The sequence below is a fragment of the Rattus rattus genome, chromosome X (assembly GCF_011064425.1).
Source record: "Rattus rattus isolate New Zealand chromosome X, Rrattus_CSIRO_v1, whole genome shotgun sequence".
Lineage (NCBI taxonomy): Eukaryota > Metazoa > Chordata > Mammalia > Rodentia > Muridae > Rattus > Rattus rattus.
In genome coordinates this window covers 69975578-69986267 of record NC_046172.1, presented here as the reverse complement: position 1 = coordinate 69986267, position 10690 = coordinate 69975578, and the positions used below count along the sequence as shown (strand labels likewise).

The following is a 10690-nucleotide window of genomic DNA, read 5'->3' as shown; positions in this document are numbered from 1 at the left end:
CTTGAAAGTTCAGTTACACCAAATTCCATTTCCTATATGTACTACAAATAAGGTTTCTCTTCTGAGTGAATACAAGCTAAGAAAAAGAAAATATTCTATTTATATTAAGAACTGTGCAAAATAGAAACTTCTTTTTAATTTAATTTTTAGATGAAATACAAAGTAAACAGAAGTCACTTCCTCTTAAAGTTAATCTGCATAAAAACTAAATGATGCTACTTAAGGATAAATTTCATATCAAATAACTTTAAACCCAAAAAGGAAAAAATGTCAATTTTTGTCTTTGGAAATCATCATGTCAAGATTCTTTCTCAACAAAGCAAACAAATAATAAAGCCTGCCAGTCACTATTCCAAATAGTAAGGATTTCACTTCTCAACAAATGCTTCTATTTTAATGAAATTTAAATGTTCTGGAAGTATTTCAGGTGTGTCAGTTATGTCACTTCATTAGGTGCCAGACAGGGAAGAATTTATGTTTAGCTTAGTGTCCTGACCAATGAACATCTGAATGATTACTAACTTATCATTTCCTGAAAGAAAAAACAAACCTGGACTGGACCACCAGTCTAGTGCTACATAGGCTAGAAGAGCTCCCAGGACCAAGAACAAACAACTAGACTAGTCCCATGTGTGGGACTGAAGGCTTTGGGAAAGAGTGAGCACAAGAGAGATGACCCAACATGAGGCCATTTGTTGTTTCAACAGGTAATAAGTCTCAGATGACTACTAGACCAGCTCCAGCCCAGACAGAGAGATAGCCTGAGACAACTACCAGGTTGGTACAGGTGTGTGTGTGTGTGTGTGTGTGTGTGTGTGTGTGTGTGTGTGTGTGTGTGTGTGTGTGTGTGTGTGTGGGGCAGACCATGCCGAGATGACCACTGCCTGGTTCCATAATGTATGAGTGGGGCATAGTGTTCCTAAGACCACTCCTGAGATGAAGAACCCAGACACTCAGAGGAGTAAGTAAGTGGTGGAGAAGTGAAAGAGAAAGGGATAGGATATGGATACGATGAAGAGGGGCAGAACTAGAGAATCTTGAGTAGTGAGGAAGAGCCTGATGTGAGTGGTTGATGATATTATCTGTGAACATGGTAGGGTCCTGGCTGATGCTGCTACAGGGGGCAATGTCTCAGTATGTGGCCATAAAGCACCAAGGGTTTGTTGCCACCAAAAGCCAAGCTGATGTCCTTATTCTCGGCTTTTACCCTGGGACATGTTGATGTCTGAGAGCTATGTAGAACTGGACCCACCCCTCACCTGGACATAATAAGAAACCTGGTCCTGGAGGCATGAGAGCAGAAATGACCCTATCCCTAACTAACTACAGTACTTTGAAGAGTAGCGCTGCATATTGTAGGTGAGTTACCCCCTGTTCTCTGCCTCTTGTCGCTGACCCTGTCCAGATTATAAACCTGGAAGACCTAGCCCTACCACATGTTTCACAGGCAGTAGGATTGACAAGGGAGAGGTGTCCTCCTTCCCATAGCCTCTCACTACCTGTGTCAGATAGGAGAACTGGCTCTGGGGTCATAGGGGCAGGAGAGCTGTCCTTGTCCTTCATCAGCTGCAGCACTCAGGAGAATGGACCCTACACCTCACCAGGACAGCATAGTAGAGCAGGTGATGTGGGCATTGTGGGTAACCAAGCCCCTAGGGCAAGTTTGTGGGAAAGCCAGCCCTATCTCTTTTCTGCTATGTGGTGGCACGAGAGTTGTCCTTGATGGGGTCAAGATTGCAAGAGAGTTGGTCCTAGCCATCATGTGTTGCAGCTCTCAGGAGAGCAGACCCTGAGCAATAAAGTAGAGCTGCCCCTGATGGTGAGGGTACAGGTGAGCCAGCACTAAGAGTGTGAGCATGGGATAAATGGCTCCACTATTTGTCAGCCATGTGGTGATGTGGGAAAGGGAGAGATGTCCCTTTGCTATTGCCACTTGTCACCAAAGCCAGGCAGGAGAGCTGGCTCAGATCAAGAAAGCTAGCCATGTCCCTCAGCACTCCCCAAATTTGGGAGAGCAGGCCCTACCTCTCATCTGGGCAGCAGGATAGAACTAACCCTGGAAGTGGGGGTTGCTGATGAGCTAGTCTCAAGGGCATGAGAATAGGACAGTTGGTGGGCTGATTAGTTCACATAGCTCTCATGCCCAGATCCAGGGCTTTTAATTTGTCCATCCCAATATTTACCCCATGGATGAACTGCAAGAATGCAGGAAGGAGCCAGTCCTATAGATCCAAAAGTGTAGACAAAGAAGAACAACAGAGTATTCAAAAGAATCTCAATGAGGTTCCAGTATCAATAGAGTGTCAGAAGTCAGAGGCTTCTTGACAGACCAACAAGTCGTTACCATGAACATTTTGCCAACAAAGAAGTATGAACAAAAAGGTATACTATGGTTCATGCTGTAACACACTACAGCTTCTACAATGAGAACTTTTTTCTCTGTTGTGGGGGATATTGCAAGGGTACAGGGTGGGTACAAGAGGAGGGGAAGACGGGGGTTGGGGATTTAGCTCAGTGGTAAAGCGCTTGCCTAGGAAGCGCAAGGCCCTGGGTTCGGTCCCCAGCTCCAAAAAAAAGAACCAAAAAAAAAAAAAAAAAAAAAAAAAAAAGAGGAGGGGAAGATGAGTGGGATTGAGGTGCATGATGTGAAATTCACAACCAACAAAGAGTTAAAACAAGAAATTTAAATGTCTATTGGTTAATAGGAAATAAAATAAAAACATAGATGATTTGATGGTTTGAATGGGAATAGCCCCCACAGGCTCTATACTTGTATCGTGGTTGCCCAGTTGGTGGAACTATTCAAGAAAAAATAAGCGGAATTGCCTTATTGGAGTACGTGTGTCATTGTATGTGGACTTTGAGGTTCCAAAAACCTAGTATCTCTTTTTGCTTGCAAGCATGCAGATCAGCTATCCTCTGCAACTGCTTCAGTGCCATTCCTGCCTGACTGTCATTATGTTTTCCACCATGATGATCATTGACTCACTCTCTGAAACTGTAAGCAAACACCTAATTGAATGTTTTGCTTTACAAGTTTCCTTGTTCATGGTGTTTATCATAGCAATAGACTAATAAAAATAATAATAGACACATATAAACTTCATTATACTAAATAGAGCAACATGCCAAACTTGACAGGGAAAAAAACAGGAGTCCTCAAGCCTGCATGTGGAACTACAGGCAACTGAGCAAAGCTGGGAGCAGGAGAGGTACAAACTGATTGTCCGATTTCAAACAATCAGCCCTGGAATCATACATGTAAGTAACATTATATTGATTCAACAATTCTTCACATAAACTTCAACAAGTATGTGTTTCTCTGTATGAGTATGCTTGCAATAACAATTAATAAAAAAAACCCATAAATTTGAAGGAGAGTATGGAGGATTATATGCAAGGTTTTAGAGGAAGGAAAGGAAGAATGATGATAAATTACAAATAAGACAAAACAGAAGAATGGTCAGAATTCAGCAATAAAATGTAACCGATTTGGAGTAGATGAGATGGCTTATCAGGTAATCCCAGCAATCTGAGTACACTCCACAGTATCCATATGGGTAAAAAGAGAGCTGACTCCTACAAGATATTCTTTGACCTCCATTGATATGCCATGGCAAATGTACTTTCCCTGACATGAACAGAAAATAAATAAAACAAAACAATGTTTTTTAAGTAATCAAAGTGAAAATGACAAAGAACTTCAAGCACTTTACCAGAAAATAAAAAGTCAAATAGACATACAAATTCATTGAATACAATGATAAAAGAATACTGTGTGAACCATTCCATGTATAACATAAATTTAGCCATACCAAATGACAGTATAACCCATAACAAAAAGGGACATGGATGGTATGTACTTACTGATATGTGGATATTAGCAATAAAGTACAGGATACCCATGATACACCCCACAGACCCAAAGAAGTTAAACAAAAAGGAAGGCCCAAATAAGGATACTTGAATTTTACTTAGAAAGAGGTAATAACAGGGTCATAGGAAGTAGAAGGAAGAAGGGAATTGGGTGGGAGAGGAGATGAGGATGGGAATAGGGGAGCATCAGGACCAGGTATAGGGAGAGACAGGAGAAAGGGACAGGGGGACAGGAGAATGAATGGAAATCTGCAGCTTCCAGGGTGGGGGTGGGGTGAAAGAATCTCCGAGATGCCCCAGAGACATGGGATGAGGAGGCTTCCAGGACTCAATGCAGGTGACTTTAGTGGAGAAGCCTAGAAGTGGGGACATGAAACCAGAAGAGGCTACCTCCTATAGCTAGGCAAGACCCTCAGTAGAGGGATAAGGTCAGCAACCCACATACCACAAAACTTTGTCCTGTCTAAAAAAATACAGGGACAAAGATAGAGCAGAGACTGGAGGAATGACCATCCAATAACCGGCCCATCTTGAGACTTATTCCATTGTAAACACCAATCCCTGACACTATTAATGATACTCTGTTATGCTTACAGACAGGAATGTTGTCCTTTGAAAGGCTCCACTTAGCAGTTGACTCAGACAGATATAGATACCAACAATCAAACAGTGGGTGCATCTTGGGGACAGTTGTGGAAGAATAAAAAGAATTGTGGGTCCTGAAGGGAGTAGGAACTCTATAGGAAGACCAACAGAGTCTTGGACCCTTGGCAGATCTCAGAGACAGGACTACCAACAAAAGTGCATACATGGGCTGGATTGAGGTCCCAGCACATAAATCTACCTTTTTGGCAGCACATGGAGAGGATGTACCTAACTCTACAGAGTCTTGATAAGCCAGGGTAAGTGAACATGCAAGGTAAGGGGATAGATACATAAGGGCTGAATGTGGAGAGACTCTTGGGGGGCAGGATTGGAAGGGGGTTTGGGATATAAAAGACTATATCATCTGTGACCTAAAAACTAGATTAATTAAAAAAAACAAGAACAATAGGATAATTCAAGTCATGTCGAGTAAAGAAATCCATTCTAAGAAGTCATTTTCAATATTATTTAAGTGTACTGAACTACTCACAGAGTTAGCCATCTATTAGATACAGAAGATGATGTATATGAAATATATGCACATGATTTATTGTAGGGCATTGGCATTTATTTTTATAGGTATGAAACTTTTTCAAGAGCTAATGGGTGAGATATAGTACAAGGGAAATGTAGGGAAATTGACAAATTTTATATTAGTCTGTGGAAAGTCGCAATAACATTCGCCACCACAAGATGGCACTGGCTTCCACTGTGCCCCACGTGGAAAGCCGGGATAGCATTCACCATTACAAGATGGCGCTGGCTTCCGCCGCGCCAGCCCGACTTCCTTTCAGGAAGTTAGCTGTGTGCCCATGTGCAAGAGTGTGTTCGTGCCAGTTCTTTGCCCAGTCGGGGGTGTGCCTATGAGATCATGGGCAAGCGACCAATCAGGTGTGGGTGCGCCGCGCTAGGGTTTCATAAGCAGCACCTTTCTGGGCCCCGGAGCTCTCCTCTTCAAGATGTAATAAACGCTTTGCTGCAGAAGGATCCTGGTGTCTGCGCGTGCGTTCCTGCTGGCGAGATGATAGCGCAGGACATATGGTGCCAAAACCCGGAAAAAACGCCTCACCATCGCCGGCGCCGAGGAGAGCCTCCGCTCGCGGAGAGGATCCAGAACAGCAGTGTCTAGGGTAAGCTCTGAGAGGCATGCTTGGTCTTGTTCTCTCTCATTTCTCTGCCCCATCAGAAGATGTGGCAGAAGCTTTTGTTATTGTTTTGGCAGTGCCCATTCTTTCTCTTTTGGTTTTTGATTTTGTGGCTGCAGCTAGGCACAGTCAGAAGTCGTGCCTAGAAGATGGGAAATGCCGCCAACAGTGATAGCAGGACAGGGAACGCTAGGGGAGTTACAGGACAGCATGTCAGAAACAGAGCGGGATAAAAGATTAAAGAGCTCAAAGAGAAAAGGTGCACATAAGAAAAAAGGCCCTTCCAAGGACTTTAGATCCGAGGAAGCGAGAGATGGGGGAAAGAACGCCCCTGGAGAGAAACAGGGAAAGGAGGAGAAAGCTCTGAAAAGGAAAAGCCTTTATCCGGTAAAGGAGTTAGAGGCTTTGGAGCTTGATAGTTCAGAAACAGACAAGCTTAGCCCCTCTGAGAAAGAGGATTTAGAAGATGAGGCAGCTCGCTATGAAGAAGAAAGATATGGGCCTAAGTGGAGAACCACTGTGAAGAAACCGAAAGTTATGGATCCTTTGTTGGCAGGGCTGGTAATTTTGTTTAAACTTCACAGAGTCATACTGATCAGATTTGATAGAGGTAGACCACCTGAAAAACTTATTCAGTCAAACAAAAAGATTCACTTCCATACCATTTGTGAATGTCAGTTGTGCTACTCAGATATCCCGTAATATATCTCAGTATCTTACAGGAATTTGGTTTCAACACGTTGATGGACTAGTCCAGGAATTGAGACAATCCATCGTCCATATCAACTCCACTCGAGTGGATGGTCACGTGGAAGTGGTGGGAAAGGAGAAATCCTACCTCTCTGCTGACTTCTATTGGAATCTGGGTTCCTTTGGTGGGACACCATCTAGTTTTTCCCCTTTGTCTATTGTCTGTCCTTGGTGCACCAAGCTGTCCATGTCTGTCAGTTTATGTCTGTGGTTTTTGTTTCTCATTGTTTAAATGTTTTGTTTCATGTTCAAAAAAAATGGTAAAAACTTTATCTGCCAGTCGTTCACACCTTGATTTGGTTTTTAACTCGTTTCAAAAAAGGAACAATGAATAAAAAGCAGTTTCAATCAGTCCTTTAGAGCCCTGTACCTAGAAGCCTAAGTCCAGGTGTCTCCCCAGGGGCTGGCTAAATGTTTATACTAGGATCCTAAAGGCACCAGGGCTTCACAGCTTCTATGGTAATGAAACTGATGGCTGTTTCTCTTAGAAAGAAAAATCTTTGACTGTGATTATTGGACTCAACAGGTGACAAGGTGCTTCTCTTAAAATCATAGCTAGAAAAGTACAAATGGTGCTTGGTGTAAATATTAAAGACATGTGTAGCCACTTCAATTTTGTTTCTCATTGGTTTTAAATGTATAATTATTCTCTACATGCCTTGGTTATGGACTATTGGCTTTTAAGTTATTAGATATGTTTAAAAAGGTGTAACATTGGTAACAAAAGTTGACATAAAACTGGTAATTTGGATGGAGTCATTCTAGACAACATGTGGCATGAGCCAACCTAGGGAAACAAGTCTAAATTGAGATAATATTTTTATGGAACTCTTATCCTAAAAACCAGACTTCTAAAAGAATTTATGGCAATGTCTCTTTTTTGAGGTATTGGAGACCACACCATCCTGTGTTTATATACAGGAATTGGCAATCAAACTTTGTAGCATGAAGGACATACTCTGTGTTTTGGTGACTGGATTTTGGAGACTAGATTTTGTTGGAGGTTGAGTTTTGCTTTTCAAATTTGTGGTTTGCCCTGAAGCTATCTGTATTTTATGCTAATTCCACTGCCCCAAAGACAGCTGCCTCACTACTCGAACTCAGGTGACCTTCCAAAGTTGGTTGTGCTCTGGTGTTACAAGGAGAACTTAAGGATTGTGATTAAGGATTGCCAGTGTTGCATTGACTAACTCAAACTTATTTAAAATTGAGGAAAAATCAAACAGGTAGAGATTGTTACAGGATTTACAAAGGATTGATGAGGTTTTCGAACTTGTGAGAACATTACAGCCAGTTTGCTTACTCCAACTGCGGTTTCAAGACAGATTTAGAGGATTGATTTTATACAATTTGTTTACGTCATAGCGATTGTGAGTTTTCATTTTGTGAGCTTGCTTATAATTTTAGAGAGCCCATAAAGTGATATCATTAAAAATTTTACAAAAGAATGGCTAATAGCCTTGTATTATGTAATTTTGTTGCTTCTTCAATGTAAGAAGTTAGAACCTTGAATCTTTCAGTGTATATGGAAATTTTTACTACAAATCTTTGCTCTCAAAATGAGATTTAATATTTGGGGAGTAGCTGTTACACTACCCCAGAAAACAATATTTGAAACTCATTTTAAGCTACTAAGGATATGTTAATTGGCTAAGTACCTCACCTTACCAGAGGACTTAGGTCTTTCTTTGTTATCCACATTGGAGATAAAGCTTCAGTTGTGTTAATACAGAATTGTAGGCTGAGTCATGGAAGTATTTTAAACAGAAACCTGGTAAAACATATCTTATTCAAACAACAGTCAAATTGAAGATATTTTAAAATACAAATTTTTTCAGGCAAAGTATTTTATTTTACATGTTTTGCATTTACAACCCATAGAAAAAAACACTTACTATTTTATAGGTGGTTCATCTAATGAAAAGGCTACATGTATGATTGGATCACTTGTTTATTCTCTTGAGTTCACCCTGCTTCAACACAGACTATTAAATTACGTGCTGTAGCCACTGTTTTTTAAATGTTAAAAAATCAAGCTTTCAATTCATATACTGATAGCCAATGTGTGGCTTGTGGTTTACAATTGATTTCAATTACTTAATGCTTTACTAGAGACAAGTTTTCTACATGAAATCAGTGAGTGATGATTTCAGTGTGAATTGTCTGACAACTCACTGTCCTTTCAGTGCTCTGGCTCAGACAACTAAATTAAACCTTAGACTCATACCTAGCTTTAATAATGGTAATGGAATTGATATCAAAAGAGGAAGACTCCATTTGCTTACTTTAAATTACCAGCCTCGCCCTGCCAGCTCAGGGATTTCTAGTACGACTGAATCTGGACAATATTTACAGGATTTGGCATTTCTAATTAATGCTTATGTTTAGGTAAATAAAGTTTGTGAGGTGCTAGAGAGATGGCTTAGTGGTTAAGAACACTAAGTACTGTTCCTTTATAGGACATTTAAGAACTCAAACTGGATTGCCTGGACCCCTTAACGAGGGAGGACAATGATACTGGACAGTTTATATCTTAATAAATAAAAGGGGGAGTTATCCCTCTATGCTATACAATTATTTAATAATACTCTTTTTATTTCCAATTTTAAAATTTGGATGCTAAGGAACCCTTGAGAGTTTATGACACCCTACAACTAGGGATACTTCTGCCTAGGTGAAATAGAAAGGTCCACATATTGACATGATCCTGTCCAGGTATTTTTATGGGGAAGAGGGAATGTTTGTGTTTTTTCTACAGGATGCTACAAGAGTATGGCAGCTGCCAGATGTGGTTGCTGAGACTTGCTGATCTTGGTTACATGAAGATTCAGCTCTCGTGGTTCGGGTCCCTGGAGTCATTCCTCTGCCCTGAGAGGAAGATGGAAGATCCCCCCTCATTCCCCTGGCGACTCTTGCTGCCTTAACTGGTGTTGTCATTTTGCAGTCTATAGCTTCACAAAAATGCCATCTGTGTGAAGCTGCTGTGGACTGGGGAACTCTGACCTGGTTGTACAGATCTCAGACATGGTTCCATTGCCTGCTGGTTGTTCCAGAGAAGAATGACTGATCCTAAACTGTCCTGGGAAAGACCTTGTTACTTTCGCTGCTATTGTAGCAGCCATTACTGCTGCAGCCATTGTGTCTACAGTGTCTAGAGTTACCCTTCCCCAATCTATTGTTAGCCAAGCACAGTGGGTGAACTCTCTGGAGTAGTTGCTAACAATTGGGAATTCTAAATTTTATTATTGGTGGTAGCAGCTGAGGAGAACCAGATGAGGTGCCCACTACTTATCGGGGGGTGGCTCTGTTTGGTGCAGCCCTATGCTGTGGATTAGTGTTCATGCTATGGTTGGTTTGCAAACTCAGATCTCAACAGAAACGTGACAAGGTCGTTATCACTCAAGCACTTGTGGCCATTGAACAAGGGGCCTCCCCTGGAATTTGGTTAATTAGTCAGCATCTGAGTTCTCTGCTCTTACACCCCATGGATTTGTGGATCCATTACACTGGGATGAGAGAGACTCAATGATTCTTTGATCAGCCCTTCTACATCGCTGAGGTTTCCTCATTGCACGTGATAGGGTGATCATGATTTCCCCCCTAACTCATTTTCTGGCTGGCCTCTTTTGTAGAGTTCGCCCTAGGTCGTTTAGCAGTTACTGTCACACAGCACTGTGGTATCCAGAGACGGGCAACTTTCCTCATGCACAGACCAATCTAAGACACGGGGCCCGGTGGCAATAGGGTTACCCTATGACGGATAAGGCTGTGACATAGAGGAACGACCTAAGACAGGAGCCACAGCAGATGGACGTAACTGCAGAGGACTAGACCAGCCTCATACTAGTAAAACAAAAAGGGGGAGATGTGGAAATAACATTCGCCACCACAAGATGGCACTGGCTTCCACTGCGCCCCACGTGGAAAGCCGGGATAGCATTCACCATTACAAGATGGCGCTGGCTTCTGCCGCGCCAGCCCGACTTCCTTTCAGGAAGCTAGCTGTGTGTGCATGTGCAAGAGTGTGTTCGTGCCAGGTCTTTGCCCACTCCAGGGCGTGCCTATGAGATCATGGGTAAGCGACCAATCAAGTGTGGATGCGCCGCGCTAGGGTGTATATAAGCCGCGCCATGCTGGGGCCCCGGGTCCCCCTCTTTAAGATGCAATAAACGCTTTGCTGCAGAAGGATTTGTGTGTCCGCGCGTGCGTTCTTGCTGGCGAGACGATAGCGTGGGACATTAGTCCATATCTCAAGACTGAGAACAAAAAGGGAG

At 42.2% G+C, this 10690-nt stretch overlaps 1 pseudogene; it reads left to right on the top strand.

The window, feature by feature from the left end:
* The first annotated feature begins 411 nt into the window (after positions 1-411).
* Positions 412-530, top strand: LOC116889528 (annotated as a pseudogene).
* Positions 531-10690: the final 10160 nt, after the last annotated feature.